The sequence below is a fragment of the Lynx rufus genome, unplaced genomic scaffold (assembly GCF_022079265.1).
Source record: "Lynx rufus isolate CCGP_SWC_20201006 ecotype Redwood Valley unplaced genomic scaffold, mLynRuf1.p SCAF_14, whole genome shotgun sequence".
Taxonomy (NCBI): domain Eukaryota; kingdom Metazoa; phylum Chordata; class Mammalia; order Carnivora; family Felidae; genus Lynx; species Lynx rufus.
The window spans coordinates 24,576,077-24,595,296 of record NW_025814828.1 but is presented as its reverse complement, the minus strand read 5'-3'; positions in this window follow the sequence as shown (position 1 = coordinate 24,595,296).

The following is a 19,220-nucleotide window of genomic DNA, read 5'->3' as shown; positions in this document are numbered from 1 at the left end:
TGATTAGACTATGAAAGGTAGCTTCAGGTTCCTCTTCTGAAAATGGAGATTGTAACTTTCTTATCTAGTTGTGCTGATGTAAGCACCAAATAAGTTAACCTGCATAAAGTGTTTTTGCACCATGCCTCTCAAGTTGTCAAGTTTACATAATCACTACCTATAATAATGATAAATATATTGTTTTACCACCCAAACATAAACATAGTAAAATATATGGCCTGCATACTTTGAAGGATATAAATGAAGCTGAGCTTCTATCTATCCCCTTACTCTATATACACGTGACAAATCTTAATGTTTTCAATATTTAATGATTAAAAATGTTCCTAGAATAACAGCTAATACCATGATAAAGTTTATTTTTTTAAGTTTTATTTATTTATTTATTTATTTATTTATTTATTTATTGAGAGAGAGAGAGAGAGAGAGAGAGAGAGAGAGAGAACAAGCAGGTGAGAGAGAGGGAGAGAGAGAATCCCAGGCTAGTAGTTCAGAGTCCGATGTGGCGCCGGAACCCATGAACCATGAGAGCACAACCTGAGATGATATTGAGTTGGATGCTTACACAAGTAAGCCACCCAGGCACCCCAAGCTTTAAGGACATTATTAAAGGCTTAAGAAGATTAAATCTGCCCTTACAAAGCCTCCACTGTAAAAGAAAAAAGAAACTATATTCTTTTAGCCTTTTTCCCTTCAAATTGCAAATAATTAACACTGTTTTATAAACTTGTTTTTAAATGCTACTTTAGAATATGGAATGCATTCTACCACATTCCATCTCATACTTTCAGGTGTATTCCAATAACCTGGTGATCTTGGTAAACTGCACATTCTGATTCAAAGCCAGGGGCAGACCCTGATGTGTGTGTTTCCAGGAAGTCCTCAGGTGAAGGTCAAGCTGCTGGCCCTTGGACCATGCTTTGAGTAGCAAATCTCTAATAGGAAACTTAGCAATGAAAAGCTTAAGTGATGACCCACTGTAATAATTTTAAAGTGATGAATTCATACCAAAACTAAATAGGATATCCATGGAGAATACTTGTTTAAACTACAACAACAAAATTGTCGAGGACATAGGAAGTAAGTGGAAAATACAAGAACAGGAAAAGCCAGAGGCAGTGGTGGCAGGAAATGTGGATGTGTAGCTGCATTCAAAGGGAATAAAGCAGAGGGTTACAAAAAAGGGCAAAAAGAACATAGGGCAAACAGAAAGAAGGGAAAGGCTAAAATAGTGTAGATTTAACCCTCATCCAGAGATGGTAAGAGCCTCACTAAGAACTAGTTGGACAATTGTGAAGTTCCATTACATCTTTCAAGGCTTTCTAACATTACAATTAAGTAGAAAAACGGTGTTCTTCCTAGTAAATTGGATATAGAGGTTTCCATTGCATTAGCTAGGCTTTTATAAATCCATACATAGTTATATCCCAGAGCAAAAGCATATCAACTCTGCCTAGCATCAAAAAGAGGAGTTTAGAAGTCAACAAGATAATTTAAAACCAGGCCATTCATCTCTAGCAGGTTTGCTGTATCTCTAAATTGTTTACCTCAGGTTTGAAACAGTTTAAGAACATGGTTAATCCCATAACATGATCAGTTCAAAGACAACTGGGTATAAGAGATGGTGTATAATCAGTAGAGATTCAAAAAATAATGAAAATAGTGGGGGGGGGTTGGAAACCAATTGCTACATATCTAGTTTTTTGGTGAAAGTGTTTTTGCTGTTATTTGCTGCAAGCCACAAGTTTAAGACCCATTCAATTTGTACAACACCAATGTTAGAGATAAGCTGAGATATGTGTATGTTAAGCTGTGCAGTAATTTCTGGAACCATCCTCTGAGTGTCATGGGATAGGATGCTTAACTTGAATCAAGTGAGTTTCGATGTAGATGAAAATCATCTGGAACTAAATACCCTATAAAATATAGACCAGTAAGGGAGAAATGGGGATGACTGGTCTTAACTACTGGAAGGACTAATTCATATTCATATTTGATGGAAACACATAAGGTGCTGAAAACTCTAACAACTCCCTGAATACCTTAGAAGTAGGAACAAATGGCCTTAGTAACAGATTTTTTTCACTTGTTCCTAAGTGGAAAAGTTTTAATACTTGCTCCACGCTTTTAGAAAACAGACCTTCTCTTATGCATGTATTTAAGGTACTCAAACGTATCTATAGTTACTATAGTATAAAAATAAGAGTTCTTCTTTTAATTCCAAGAGTCCATCTAATAATCCTGTGGGTTTATCATAACTTTATAAAGAACAACCAAAGTGAATGCGAAAAAAAGAAACACAAAACAAAGCAAGACCACCACCACAAACTCTGGCAGGCAGCGCAGGGTTATCTGGTTGATATTCTATTCCTCTTCTGCTTCCCATGACATATTTATGATAATTAGTAAAGCAAAAGAATACTCAAAGTGTGGGTGTTCCAATACTTTTCCAATCTTAGGCATAAGTTATAAAGTATATTACTGACACTCTGAATGAATAAACATATCAAAGTTACAAATAAAGATAAGCTTATTGACAAAGTTGATGCCTTAAATGAGTTGTTTGGTATTTAAGTTGTGCTGATTCCTCCTGACAAGGAAGCCATGAAATGGAAGGATGTGCCCTATCTTCCCTTTCCTTTTTTTTTTTTTTTTTCATCAGAACCAATATTAGTCTAGAGTTGAATCTTTCTCACCATGGACACTCTTCTACTTGGTCTCTCAATAGACTCAAACAATTGTGAGATGACTGAAGTGTATGTTTTTGAAGTTGAATACTGAACTATCATTGCCCTTCAGCTCATATAAAGGGCTGTTGGATTAATCTCTTTCACTCTGCCACCTTGAAAATTTTTATATATTACAATACAAAAAATGTTATATTACATATATTATATACACACGTCTTACATATTTTTATTGTTCCAATCATTTACTTTCTTCAAGGAAGTATTTATTTTCAAGAAAGGAATATTTTGAATTTAATACTACCATCTGAATAATTATACCTCATAGAGTGAATTATTCTGGGTTTCCATCTAAACAATGCTTTTAATAACTGGCAACAGTCCTTACATTATAGTTACTTTCCCCTAGGGACTGGCCATTATTTGAAGAAAAAAATTATATGAAGATGAAGTTCTTCACAGATAGCCCTATCTATAATGAAATTATGTTAATATACACAGACTAATTTTACAGCTACCTTGCTTGCACCAATATTCCCCCATGAGCAGACTTACATAAGCACCTGGGTTGTAAGAACAATGGCCATATTTGAAGGTGTTTCATTACACGTTTTCTGTTTTTGTTTTCCAACTTGAAAAAAATCCCTTACCAGAGCACAAGGATATCAAGCAACTCCAGGACTGTTTCTTGTATAGTACTGCATTCAACACTATATTAATAAGCATTGTCTGGCACTCCAGTTTCTAATAGACAAATATTTTTCAAGTGAATTCTAAAAAGGATCACGGTGATTACCAAGGGGAATTAAACATTCAAAGAGCATTGATACCTCTTTAAATGTAAGAGAATTAAAGTTTCTGCTTATCAATCAATCAATACCATTTTGAAGTGATACAAAAAGGTGTATGAGGCATTTACATGCCAAATGAACAACCAAACTTTTATTAGACATGCCCAGGATTTTTAAATTTTATTTGTAATGCCATTTAAAACACAACAAAATCAGTTCTCAAGGAACTGTAAAAATTACAAAACATCCACTTAAGTTCTTATGTCCAGGGGGTTCTTCAAAAAGATACTAAAAGCAATGGAAAAGGCACTATTGCCCTGAATTCAAATTACATCTAGAAGCTCACAGTATAAACCAATTCTTTTGGAAGGGGACCTTAGTCTTTGAGAAAACCGTAAGCAATTAATTTCTGTACAAAAGAGAAGAGTCACCAAATAATAATGCTCTATATATTTTCCATTCATGCATTACATACATAAATCTTGCCAGAATTCCATTCATTTTAAAACACATGTATTTATGGATCCTACCTTGTGCCAGGTACTATGATATGATGTGGGTTAGCGGGGTTGGTTCAGTCAGGGTGTTCTCAACCACGAAGCATTGGGAGGATCTTGTTGACTATGGCTGAGGTAGAGCATATTCTGTGTGTATGTATGTGTGTGTATGTATGTGTGTGTGTGTGTGTGTGTGTATGCATATATATCTCATTTTTTTTAGTTTTTTTAATATGAAATTTATTGTCAAATTGGTTTCATAAAACACCCAGTGCTCATTCCAAAAGGTGCCCCCTCAATACCCATCACCCACCCTCCCCTCCCTCCCACCCTCCATCAACCCTCAGTTTGTTCTCAGTTTTTAAGAGTCTCTTCTGTTTTGGCTCCCTCCCTCTCTAACCCTTTTTTTTTCTTCCCCTCCCCCATGGTCTTCTGTTAAGTTTCTCAGGATCCACATGAGTACAAACATATGGTATCTGTCTTTCTCTGTATGGCTTATTTCACTTAGCATCACACTCTCCAGTTCCATCCACGTTGCTACAAAGGGCCATATTTCGTTCTTTCTCATTGCCCTGTAGTACTCCATTGTGTATATAAACCACAATGTCTTTATCCATTCATCAGTTGATAGTCATTTAGGCTCTTCCCATAATTTGGCTATTGTTGAGAGTGCTGCTCTAAACATTGGGGTACAAGTGCCCCTATGCATCAGCACTCCTGTATCCCTTGGATAAATTGCTAGCAGTGCTATTGCTGGGTCATAGGGTAGATCTATTTTTAATTTTTGTAGGAACCTCCACACTATTTTCCAGAGTGGCTGCACTAGTATAAATGTTTTAAATGACAACGACTTAGTCTTACTATCCACAAGTAAACACTTAGGTTGTATAGGAATAATTACTACAATTTGACAATCAATTAGCAAAATTACTCATCAGTAACAGTCAGTTGAAGTGCTACCTAGAACCCCCAAAATTAAACTGATCAAATTGATGAAAATGAGGGAAAAGGAGTTATTTACATTAACACGTTACTTTTTAGCACAGATTTTTCTATCTGCAATGATTGTTTAAAAACTACATCAAGTAAATCTAACTATCAACCTGTAATTAAATATAACATAATAATTCCTTGAACCAATTATTTTGTTACACAGTTTTTTACCATCTTTGAAGAAATCTGGGCAAACTGCATCTCAATTTTTAAAAAATGTTTATTTATTTGGGGGGGAGAGAGAGAGTATGATTGGGGGAGGGACAGAGAGAAAGGGAGACAGAGAATACCAAGCAGGCTCCACAGTGCCAGCACAGAGCTTGATAAATATTCAAGAACAAAAAGTAATGGGAACTGATTACTTCAATAACTTCTAGCTCCATTTTAGGTAGACAATTTTGACATCTTCAATGTTTTCAGGGTACTGTATTTCCGAGCCCCTTGGTATTAATATTATTTGAAATAATATATGCATACTCCCTGTGTATTTTGACTCACATGTAAATATTAGGCATGCATTTATAATCTAGACTCTATCTTTCAGAATCATCTGATTTTATAGGGCACATCTTTTGATAAGCTCTAAAGGCAAAGAAAGAAAGACAACCACAATCAATTGTTTTATTCTTTACTCAAAGCAGCCAAAATTTTGCTTTCACGAGCTGTGTTTTAATATCTGGATGTAGAACTGATTGAGCTCAATGGAGAGAAGTCCCTGTCCAGTGTGTTTTTCCTATGCTAAGTCTGCTTAGAAATCACAATAACTATGGGCAATAGGAGGTGTGGGAGACTTAATACCTAAGTAACATACTGAAAAAAGAGAGTGGCGTCTGTTCTGATAAAAACTAATCCTCCTGTGTGACAACTACTACTCCATATGTAGACAAAACCCAACTACTGTAAAAATAGGATAAGGAAGGCTCATGATCTAGCATAGAGTGATTGACAACATGTGTGAGCATATCCATATGCATTACATTTATACATGTACAGTATGTGCCTCATATATAGTTGCACATTCAAGAGTAAAGCATAGGCGACGGCATCTGTTCCTTTAATTAGCTTCTATTTACAGGTTCCAAACTCCTAAACTTTCTCGCCTTTTCAGACATTCCAAACAAGCTGTGGTCACTGCCATTCCTTGGAAGCCAATAGATGGCATTGTTGTATCAGGAAGCTCTGTCCTGCCTTCAAAACACAAGGTTTTCCAACATGATCCAGGTCTTTGTGAATTTCCCCAACATCTTTAAATAAATCGTTTGAAAATCCATATAAAGTTCTCAGCCTCTATGACTTTGACTTGCTTTTCCACTAAAAGTGGAGAGAAATTGGGTTATTTCCTTCCTGAGTTATGTAAAAGTCACAGGATCAAATCTTTCAACCTTCAACATATTCTAATTTTCCACCTTATTCTTTTCATTTTATTTAAACCCTAAGCACAATCTTTGTACCAGCTGTAGAGGAGAGTTCTGGCTTTCCACAGACTGGTTTCTGACTGAGAGAATGGCAGCCAATTCTATAATGCTGCAGGTCATTTAGACTCAGTGAAAAACCCATTTCTGTTGAATTAAATACAGTTATCTTTAACAGCAAATGTATGGTCAACGTTTTTGGTCATTTTTGCTTTAATGAAAGCAAAATGTCTTTTTTTTCCTCCCTAGAGATGGAATCAGATTATATGAGTATGTAAGTTTCAAAAGTCATCAAACTTTTAAGAGGGTTGAATTCTCATTAATTAAATGTGGAAGTTTTCCTCTCAGTTTGAGCTTTATTAAAAAAGCATTTAAGGGCTTCTCCTACTTGAACTGCTTTCTTCCTCTGGGTATACTCTGGGGGACAGTTTGCAATAATCTAGGGTAGTGAGAGACAGACAAAGAAAATATGAAGAAAGTGTACAGAATTAAAATATGTTTAACAAATCTGCCTATTTCTTCCAAGCCTTCAAACCAGCTTTAAGAAAATCATGTTTCAAACCATTTAGTTCCCTGATTAATAGGAGGTTTTGCTGAACAGTTAAAGAGCTGAAAGAGATAAAGAGGAAAAAAAACCAGAGAAATAAAGATATTGAGATATGCACCCCAGAATGTTAGAGAACGCAGTGTTGAGATCACGTGCAGGAAACTTAATTACAATAGTACATTCTTCACAGTGACTGTTTCTGATGCCACCTAGCTTCAAAACTTAAGGGACACAAAGGCTTCCAATTTTCTTGGATCAAATGAGTAAGAAAAAGACCTCACCAAACAGAGCCACACAATTTTTTTGAGCATGCTCAAGTGAATCATACAGGTCTCTCCTCAAATTCCAGCACAGTAGTTCACTATTAACTTGGGGCAAAAGAGAGAATGCAGATAAGTAGAAAGCAGCAGCCCTTCATGTTTTTCTACTTTTAAGTAAAAAACAAAACAAAACAAAACAAAAAAAGAAACTTAATAATAACTATGAAGAATTCACTACAGGAGAAGATTTCAAATTTCAATTAAAACACAGTTCTAAGTAACCCAAGCTATGTCTACCTACCCTCAATCCAGTAGTGCTTTGTTCTACCTCTTTCCATAGCTTCTCTTTTGGCTGCGCCCTCTCCATGCAGAATAACATGGAAACATTAACCAGTTAAAACAAAATGATCCAAATGAGAACATTAATAAAATACAGGTGCGTTTCTAGGACAAAAGGCATCAATATCAATTTGCTTATAGGTGAGACTGATCTCATTTTCTCCAGGGAACAAACATTTTTCCCTGACAACTATTGAACACTGAAGCATGACGTGCTGAAGTCTGTAGAGAATAACACTAGTGACTAAAATTTTCAGGGCCATAGACTAAGATTACAAAGCAGGCTCTGTTATTTTTTCATAAGGATGTTCTACAACACTTTGTTGGATTAAATATAATTCTTTGGGAATTTATTTTGATTTCATGAGCAAAGCACTACGCATCACTTGGTAGTTATTTAAAAGCTACTTCTTTTGAAGACGATTATGAGTATTTCCTACAAAAGCCTAGTTTTTTTCTCAATGCAAATGTGCAACAAAAACCCCATTTACCTCCCCAGCCACTTTGGAATACACCCCAAGCCAGACCTATACAGTGAAAGCAAATAAACAACTGAATATTAACCACATAATTTAAAATAAAAAACATCTTTTTCTTGAATAATCTCAAATTGTCTCATTTTCCTAGAAAACTGTCATGACCTTTTGATAGCAAGGGATAAAATAGTGAGGCCAGTATATTTTTAGACAAACTATTACTAGGAAAGAGTGCTAAAGAGCTAAAAGCTTTTAGTGCTAAAAAGCAGACATAATCTGCATGCATTTTGATAGCTTTATGAAAGACCCAAGCAAGGAGAAAAAGTGCTATGCAAACTGTCTATACTTAAAAATAAGATCATCTGATGTAACAGGTCAATTACAAAGTGTGAAAATATATACTAGAGGGGAATAATTATGGACACATTGTGATGTTTTCTTAAATGTTACTCTAGATGTGTTGGTTTTGTTGTTGAATCACTTGTTATTCATAAGTCTATCAAAAACATAAGCTCAATACAAGAGAATGTGGCATTTGTTCATATTTTTATATAGCAATGAACCGTGGGTCTTGATCAATGTCAATTTATTTATTTATTTATTTATTTATTTAAATATTTTAATGTTTGTTTATTTTTGAGAGAGAGACAGAGTGCAAGTTGAAGAGGGGCACAGAGAGAGGAAGACACAGAAACCGAAGCAGGCTCCGGACTCCTAGCTGTCAGCCCACAGCCCGAAGTGGGGCTCAGACTCACGAGCCAGGAGATCATGACGTGGGCTGAAGTCAGGTGCTGAACTGACTGAGGCACCCAGGTGCCCCTCCAATGTCTATTTATAATATAGTCTGTTACCATGTTTATACTTAGTTTAGATAAAATGGTGTCCTCTGTAATACCACAGAAATCATCTTGAATGACAACATTAGTTCATATTAATAATTTTTCTCTAAGATTCTTGAGACAGAGCACGCATTTAGAGGTCAACAACTTCTGCCATATAATCTGGAAACTTTATATCGTTGCCTTAACTACTTTTTGAGCTATCCACTACACTATTTAGTTAGTACTCTTTATGAATATTTTCATCTATTAAATTAAAATCTACTCTTCACAGTCCGTATTTCCAAGTGAGAGTAAGCTTTCAAACTACTTTGAATACTATAGCTTTTTCACTGCCGACCTGGTGAATGATAAGAACTATCATGTTTTCCCTAAATATTCTCTTTCTTGCCCCAGTTTATTTAACTATTCTTCACATGGCATGGAGTTGATGCTCTTCACCATTTATATCACTCTACCCAGGACATTCAGTACCTTGTCAATAAGTTTTTAGAACTTCAATGTCTCGTCTTGTAACAAGTGGCATCTGGTGCCAAGACCATCAAGTTACAACTGGATTAGAGATCAAGGAGAACAATATTAAGAACCTTGAAAACATGGATTATGAGCATACTGGGTGAGGATGAAAGGGAGAAGGATGAAATGGAGAAAGGAAGAAGCAAGCAAGACATCAAGTAGGAAAACACACCTGATATGTGTGTCACATCTTTGTTGAGACATTTCCCAGCGTTTGCTATTATCCAAAATATGAGCCTGATTCGACCTTCAGATCGCCAAATAAAAAGATTTAATATTGTCATATGGGTTTCCAACAGGGCTTCATAACTTACTCTTTGGACATCAGACTTCTTTTTTTCCCACTATTATTTATAATCTGGTATAAGAGAAATGGATTGAGATAGCCATCGCTCAGGAGAAGTTAATCAGATGGGAATTGGGATGCTCACAATTTTGGAGCATAAAAGCTAAGGCAACAAACCAAAAATATATTGCTGAACTTTGATTTTGCATGCTCCTGTGTTTATTCTTAAAGCAATTATTTTAGAAATGAAATCAATTCACTAAGCAATTAGGAATATCGATATTGACTGAAAGTGACTTTTAACTACTGTGTAATTTGAGTTTTGACTACTAGAAAGTTAACAAAGTCAGTAAATGCCTCCGGATAATGAAGGAATGGTGCACTGGTGGCTCCTGGGCCACATCAGGCTCAGTGACTGATGTGTTCTCTGGAGCCCATCTAACATTATATCTTTAAAAAATTGTCCAACATTTAATCATTTGGAGGTTTCACTTGTCAAATACTTCATAACCTGGGGGTTTCACTTATGAACCCTTATTTCAGATTCTTTACAAATTTGGATGATCTGGTAACATTGGGACAGCATGGCTAGAGAGCCACAGTTGGCTGGAGTTTAGTTGCCACCTGGGGATGTGTTGTAAGCTGTCCAGTTATCATCCATCCCCTCCAGGTTGCCATATTGTCTGTCCACCCTTGTCGTGCACTGTATTATACACATTACTATTTGGCCACTGTAGATATTTCAGTGATGTACACCATCAACACTTCTCAGTCTTTCTCTGGAACATTCAACGTTCACATTCCATGGGCACAGCCCAATTTTAACAACAACCATACACTTAACGACTGTGTGGCCTAGGGCAGGCAAAGTTCTCTGATCCTCAATTTCCCTAAATTCAAAACTGGCCTAATAATAGTACATATTTCAAAGAACATTTCATAGATGAAAAACTTGTAGAAAAATATCTAGCACACAGTAACCTCTACTGTGTCTGCTAATGTTCTCCTGTTTCCCTCCTCCTTGTTTTCTTCTCATTATCCCATCCTCATCATCCTTACCACTGCTGCCATAGCTCTTCAATAGGCACAACTGCCAGCTACAAAATTCCTCTAAGTTCTATAGAACATGATATTATACCTTGGTACATTATATGTTTATCTTACGGTAATTATGAAGAGGTATTATCATATTATAATTCTGTTACAATTCCATCAGTCTATTCTAATAGGATTCTATTATTTCACCCAAAAAGCTAAGCTTCTCAAGTGCAGGGTCCTTATTTATCTGTGTACCCCTTTAATTTAAGTGGAATCTCAATATATGCTTCTAGAAAGAATAAATGATCCCTTGTTTTCATCAGAACCCAGATAATGGTGCAAAATGTAGAAATAAGCTGTCATCATCTGTACTTCTTTTAATTCAATAAACTTAACTATTAGGACTCTCTACGTTTTTTAAAGTTAATACACAAGTAAAAATTCTCACGTACAAATATTCTAAGATAACATTCTATCAGTTTAACAGCCTTACACTAAATAAAACAGTCATTTTTTTGTTGCATTTAATTGCATATTTTCCAGAGCAGACTTCTTTATTTTGAAACCCAGGTCTAGTCACTTCTATAAAATGTGACTATGTGGTTACACATAGCCTAACAAGCTTTCTCACTGGTTGTTAAACTATTTTAACAGTTAGGTTAGCTTTATTTCATGATAAAAAATCATAACTCTATTCATTTGAGGACTGTTTCATCCTAGATTATGTTCTATAAATGAAAAAATACAGTAAGACAACTTGATTATAATTATATACCCTTTTCAATGGATTGACAGGTACAAGTTTTAAAGAGTATTATTTTCCCAGGGCTTGGGAGAACAGTGTGGGTAATGAAATGTGCAGTCATGCCCCAATTTCAGTGCTCTCATGCTGAAGTCAGCACATAATAGCTCAAACAGAGGCGAGTGCTGAGGTGCAAGCCTGTCAAAGGCTAAAGCAGGGATTATCTCAGCAATGCACCAGTCCCTTTGAAGAAGGCTCCCTCCAGTAGCTTTTCAAGCAGGGGCTTGGCTACCTGTTTCCCAATAATATGAGTCTGTCTGGTCTCTCTCTCTCTCTCTCTCTCTCTCTCTCTCTCTCTCTCTCAAGACAGAAGCACTACTTTGGAAGGTGTTTTCCTGTTAACTCTCTTTGCTTTCATATAATCTTTGTCCATTATTTCTTGAAATAAATTCTTAGGCTGCTTTCTGTTTATAACCTTTATCTGAATCGCTAACTACACTCTATATACATACCCACCACAGGACAGGGCTATCATTTTCTTTACCATTATCCTAGTATCGAACTTGCCAGATTGTTATCCATTAAGAACAATAAAAACCACCTAGTCCAAATCTTTCTTCCCATAGCTTACTGTAGTACCAGGAGAGCTGAAGGGGTTTTACTAAGTTCCCTCGGCTAATTGGTGGCAAGGGAAGGCCTCAAACTTTCCAGCACACCACACTAGCCACTAATGCATAGATAAGGAGTGCTGAAAAAAACATGCCAAACAGGAAAACTCTGAATGTCCAGGTACATGCATCTATATTTAGCTTGGGCAGCCCTTCACTTTGATGCTGTCCATGGCTATGTTTAGGGATTTATTAAAGCACCATGATCTCCTAAGCATTATAACTGCATGCTAAATGGGTTTTCTAATTTGGTCAACCAAGATGGGATGCACTGGCTCTTTTATTAACAGGGCTTGCTGATACAAGCCCTATTTGTTCAGGAAACTGCGCATCTTCTGGTCTTTAGAATCTTATTCCCTGGGATTTTCATGAGGTTAAATACAGATATGTGAATCACTACTACATACAAAAATAGATACAAGTTTTCTCAATAATGTTTGTACCAGTGCCAAACATTGTTTCTGCTCCCCAAATACTTTCTAATTTCCTTTAATTGGTTTCCATGTAAGTAAGCCAATACAAACCAAACACCTTCCTGAAGAAAATGACACAGCAGCATTCACAAATATTAGAAGAGCGATTATATGATTGACATTTTCTTCCATATCTATAGAAGATTTAGCACTGTTAGCCACATAGAGATGGCTTAATACAAATGTCAATATAAATGTAATTTATATATTTATACATTACCTTTTTATATATTAAAATACACATACTCAACAATATAATGAATATAATGATAAATATGTATCTTTATATATATTTTAAGATGGTAAAGAAGAAGAGTATGTATATTTTCTTTGTATTTAATTTAGTCCCCTATCAGTTGTGCTGAAACTGATAATTCAGATATTTATTCCTACAACCACACAGAAACATCACTAGGAGAACATTAGACAATCATACAGCTCTCTTTACAGCTGTGTGCTGACTCATGACACTTCCCACAATGTTGACATATGACAGAAAAGGATTCCAGGGGTAGGTAAAGGCAAAATGGCCAACATTTCATGTTCCTTGGGCATTTGATTTGACCTAGACAGATTCCAAAGACCCTCAGCACCATGCCATGGAATGGATTGTAGAATGTTCAATTTAGGGTGTATGGTTGCCCCAAGTCAATGATTTGGTTTTAGGTCAGTGACAGGTAACAACTGCAATATGGTTGGTGTGCCCCAAAGGAACTTTTCATCAGAAGAGACTTTAACCCTACACTGTAAAAGTTTATTGGTTACGTGTTTTACTAGGTTAAACACAGCAAAAACTACTGCTGCTTCACTACAAATGTTCTCGTAGTTTTTTAAAGAAAAAAAAAGGTTATTTTTGATTTTCTGTACAATATCTGAGCCAGAACAAATGATTACAGAGTCATTCTATATGCATGAAGATGTTACAAACGGCCAAAATATTTTGGTTAAAAGTCAAAGGCTGCAGATTTTACCATTATTTCCAAATAACCTTCTGACAACAGGCTCATGAAAGGGCTCGAATTCAAAGTTATACATAGGGCTATGGTAATGTGAAATCAACATTTTATTTTTAGAGGATCATGTTAATGGCATAATAAGCCACAAAACATTATGAACACATTGATGACAGCACAGTAATCAACAGTTTAAAGTTTGGCGAAGCTTATTACAGAAATTGCATTTCAGAACTTCTCCTACAAGATATCTGTTATGGGAGCTCTTATAAAGATATGATTATCTAAAAGTTTATTATGAATAGGTAGTATGCACTTTGGATATCCACAACAGGTCTTCTGCCTCCTATTTGAACTCCCCAAAGGAGAGTTAAGACCTATCACCGTCAGTATAAGAACGCAATGGCATACCAGAACCACTTCTTACATGCTAAGAATACAAATGGAGGTTTGAAAATTTTCAGAGGCAGATGATACCTCTAAAATCAGAACTAAACAATCTGAAACCAGACAAATAATCTTTTCAATATGTGTCATTCTTAATTGCCACAGCATTGTACATTCTCTGAAAAAGAACAATCAATGGCTCACAGAAATTAACAACTTCCTCTTAAAGAGTGAGCCATATTGATTAAAGAAAACAAAAAACTAACTTGTTTCTGATGTCCTTTCCTAGGGAGCAAAAGCCTGCTGGTCCCTAAACAATACAGATTGACTCTTACAGAAATTAGAAAATATTCAGGCCAGACACTATTTGCACTCAAGAATGATAATTGAGGGGAAACAAAGTAGCCTTTGAATACAATATAAACCTATTTTTATTTTCTTCAGTGACTTTACTTTCACGTTTTTTTGTGTGACTTTAAGTGAAAAGTAAGAACTTTCTGCATGCATTTCTATTAGAACCCACCTTTCCCTCCATCCTTCCTCCTTCAGATAGGAATGAACTCTTTATTTCATTCATAGATCAAAGCCCTTTACTCCTTCTTTGCTCTTAATGTGACTCCCCTTTTTCCAGGTGTTGATTTTATCACATCTAAACATTCTTTCTTGTATTATACACATGCTTCAATACTTACCATAGGAAACAAAAATGAAACCACACAATAAAAAACCTAAAGCAAAAAATAAACACCCTGAACATTACCCCTCTTTCCTTCACTATGGTACTTCTTAGAAGAATTGTTTAGGATTGTTTTACCGGCCTTATCACCTTCTCAGCAAAGTGTGTTTCAGTTATTTGCAAACCTTTACTGAACATACTCTCGGCAAAGTTGCTCATGACTTAATTTTCAACTCCAATAGACTCTTTCACATTCATCTTACTTAACTTCTGTGCAACACTTGCCCTTTTTAATAAGTACCTTCCTGAGTATCACTTTCTTTACATTTAGGAAAAAAAAACACATTTTTTCATTTTCTTTTTGGCCATAACTATTCCTTCTCATTCTCCTCTTATGGTGCCTTTTCCACAGCCGGTCTCCCAAATATATATATGAATGTCAATGGATATTTTTGCTTAATCTCCTTCTCAAATCATTCATTCCCTAGACAACCAATAATTTCACTACTGCCTGTATGTCCCTAATCTCCAATCCATGTGTCCAACCCACACCTCATCTCCAAGCTTCCATGTATCCAATATCCATGTATCCAATTTCTTCTGAAATATATTCACTGAAGATATGTGCTTCATTAATCTTTGTTGTCTCCAAATTTCGGCCGATCAATAGCACACCCTTGGCCTTGAATAAATATTAATTGAATGAACAGATGAATCATAGTTTCCTTTCTTCAGAAAGTTTGGATTCATGTTAGAGCACTCATACCTCCTACGATGGACCCTGGCACAACAGGCAAAAAAGCACCCATGGCCCAGAAAAATCTCTGAGGATACTACCAGTTCACTTTGACCATTCATCAACAAGTCTTCATGTATGTCATACCTGATCTTGGGTAATAATGATTTTTTTTTTTAATTTTTTTTTTTCAACGTTTATTTATTTTTGGGACAGAGAGAGACAGAGCATGAATGGGCGAGGGGCAGAGCGAGAGGGAGACACAGAATCGGAAACAGGATCCAGGCTCTGAGCCATCAGCCCAGAGCCTGACGCGGGGCTCGAACTCACGGACCGCGAGATCGTGACCTGGCTGAAGTCGGACGCTTAACCGACTGCGCCACCCAGGCGCCCCAAGGGTAATAATGATTTTTACTGCAGCAGTACTTCTTTGTTTGAAAATAAAAACAGAGTAAATCATTTTAAAATTCTGAGGTCTTTCTTATAAAAATACACTTTCAATTCACTTGAAAGGTCAAATTCATCCTCATTTTGGGGGGCAGTATAGTGATACCCCTCCTGAGTTGACACTTGCACAACTTCACAACAAGGAGCTGTTAAATGAGTAAATAACATGGCTTTTGAAATTATCATGATTGTACAAATTTACATAACAGACCATAGTATCTTCAAACAATTGTTACCATGATCATGTGAAATCGCACATATAGAGTTAGTGTATCCTTTAGTCACGAGCTATTTTTAATCTTCATGGTCTATACTCAGTATAAAATAATCTCTTATTTCTCCATGGAATTTTGATAGTAAATTGTTATGACGCATAAAATAACTTAATATTTAGAATCTGCACAGAATTAAATGTGTTTCCAACTAGATAATAGCTAATTGACGGACCACTAATTATATACCTTTTTCTGGCCTTCAAATCTAGGTCATGACCTCATGTGTTTTTCTGGGTAACCAAACTTATCTGGTTGTAAACATATGTAGTCAGGATTCCATTTGCAAGCATATGAAGTGGTAAGATACTCTCAAATGGCTGAAATACTAGGTAGTATCCTCAGTTCCCTTAACTTTTTTAAACCATGATGTACAAACCTCTCATCATGCTTATTGTTCATTATAATGAAGTTCTGCAAGTCTTATCTTGGGATGGCTTTTCTTCTTTATTTATATGCATACTTTCTACGTGCTATATCCTACTCCCAGCTCAGTCTCTTCCATGGATCATGGATTAGTCTATACCTCAAACTATATAGTATTCTTTCCTAGATTTGTTCTTTCTTATAACTGCTCCAATAGTGTCTGTTGTCTACACACCAGCCATCAAAGTAGCCACCATACCCTATTAACATATTCTGGTTTGCTTCTCGCGATGTATTTCATCTCACTTGGTAGGTTTTCTTTTCATTTCTCAGGGGACTAATGTAAAAGTGTTCAAACTGGCCTTTTTCTCCACTAGCTTTTTCACTCAGCCAATTCCACACACTTCCACTAAAATGACCTAATTGTGCAGGGGGTCAAAATCCTCCAATGGTCCTCCATAATCCCTTAGGATACAGTTCAAATTCTTGAACATGGCTTTCAAAGCCATTCATTATTATCTCTATATTTACCATTGTATTCACTTATCTCAACACTTCTTCTTTCTGGAGTCAAGATGTCCAGAAAAAGTGTTTGCATATCCCCAACATATTATATCCTTACAAATTCTTCTCACATTATTTGGACTGTTCCGGCCTGCCCTGCTCCTCCATCATTAGCTGTATGGAATACTCACAGTAATCCTTCAGGATTCCCACATCCATGAACTTTTTTCAAATTCACAACACTGCTACAGGTGGTCATCTCTCCTTTTTTGTTTTTCATTTCCCTTTCATACACCTAAACAATCTAATTTACCACATTATAGTTTAACTATATATTTTTGTGTCTTCTCCCATGAAAATATGCTTCAAAGGAGAGAGAATCCTATTAATTTTGATATTTCTCATAACTAATGAAGTTTAAAATCTACACCATGCACATAGTAATGTTTGTTAATGAATAAACAAATTAATGAATGAAAATCTATCAGAAAAAATACAAAACAGAGTTAGATCTTCAAATATAAAATTGAGATTTCATAAGGGATGGGAGAAAAAAAGTTTTCTTTCCTGGTTGAAAATTATACTCAGTGAATTGAAAGAAAGGAAAATTGTCTGGCATAAGCTACAAAAATATAGGAGAATTTACCCCAGGAGAAATACTGAATTTGTGATAAGCATCAGATTGTTTTATGCCTAGATGGTAATAACAACTGCTTGGAGCTAGGTATACACTGAAATTCTCTTTTATCTTTCTGACTTTTTCTCCTGTGGTATATTGGTAGACTTTTGTACATAAAGGAGTGCAGTATAGAAAGGTGAAGAAGAAAATTAAGGAAAAGATTATCAGTAACATATAGTCTTAATGTCATACATTAAAATGAAGTCACAAAGAGAAACAGTGAATATGAAAGATTACATATTTTCTTTTGAAGATTAGGAAAGTAACACTTCTAAGCATTTCAGTATAATTTTTAATAAAGCAATCCCTTTACTCTTACGGTGCACTTTGTAGAAGGACTATTTTTTACAGAGGTAGTAGTCATGTTTTTCAGTGTATGAAATTACTTAGCAATTGTAACATTTATGTATGTTGGTTAAAATATATGAGATAGATGATTTCAAGGACACTCTATCAGAAATAATTTTTAAAATGCAAGATAATAAAAGTAATGATCTTTTTATTTAGGTATAGAGAAAGAGCCCTGAAATACACACACACTTTGTTTTATTGAGCTTTGCTGTATTGAGCTTTGTAGGTATCAAATTGTTTACAAATTGAAAGTTTGTGTCAACCCTGCATCAAGCAGGTCTCTTGGTGCCATTTTTCCAACAACATTTGCTCACTTTGTGTCTCAGTGTCACATTTTGGTGCCTCTCACAATATTTCAGACTTTTTAATTATTAGTATATTTTTTTACAGTGATCTGTGATCAGTGATCTTTGGTGTTACTATTGTAATTGTTTAGGGCAGCACAAACCATATCCATATAACACCCGGAACTTAATAAATACATTTCATGTGCTCTAAGTGCTCTACCGACAGGCCAATCCCCCCATCTCTCCCTCTTTCCTCAGGAATCCCTATTTGCTGAGACTCAACAATGCTGAAATTAGGCCAATTAATAACACTATATGGCCTCTAAATGTTCAAGTGAAAAGAAGAGTTGCATGTCTCTCACTTTAAATCAAAAGCTTAGTGAGAAAAGTAGGATAGGCTGAGAGTGAGACAGGCTGAAACCATGCCTCCCGTGACAATTAGCCAAGTTGTGAGTGCATAGGAAGAGTTCTTAGGGGAAATTCAAAGTGTTGTTCCAGTGAACATACTAATGATAAGAAAGCAAAACAGCCTTCCTGTCGATATGGAGAAAGTTCGAGTGGTCTGGATAGAAGAGCAAAACCAGCCCCAATATTCCCTTAAGCCAAAGCCTAATCCAGAGCTTTAGGCTCTAACTCTCAATTCTGTGAAGGCTAAGAGAGGTGAGGAAGCCACATAAGAAAAGTGTGAAGCCGCCAGAGGCTGCTTCATGAGATTTAAGGAGAAAGTTCTTCCCGTAACATGAGCACGCCAGGTGAAGCAGCACGTGATGATGGAGAAGCTGCGGCAGGTTACCCAGAAGATCTAGCTAAGAGCATTCGTGAAGGTGGCTGCACTAAACTATATTTTCAGTGTAGACAAAACAGCCTTCTTTTAGAAGAAGATGCAATCTGGACTTTCATAGCTAAAGAGAAATCAATGCCTAGATTCAAAACTTCTCAGGACAGGCTGACTATCCTGTCAGAGGCTAATGAAGCCGGTGAACTGAAATTGAAGCCAA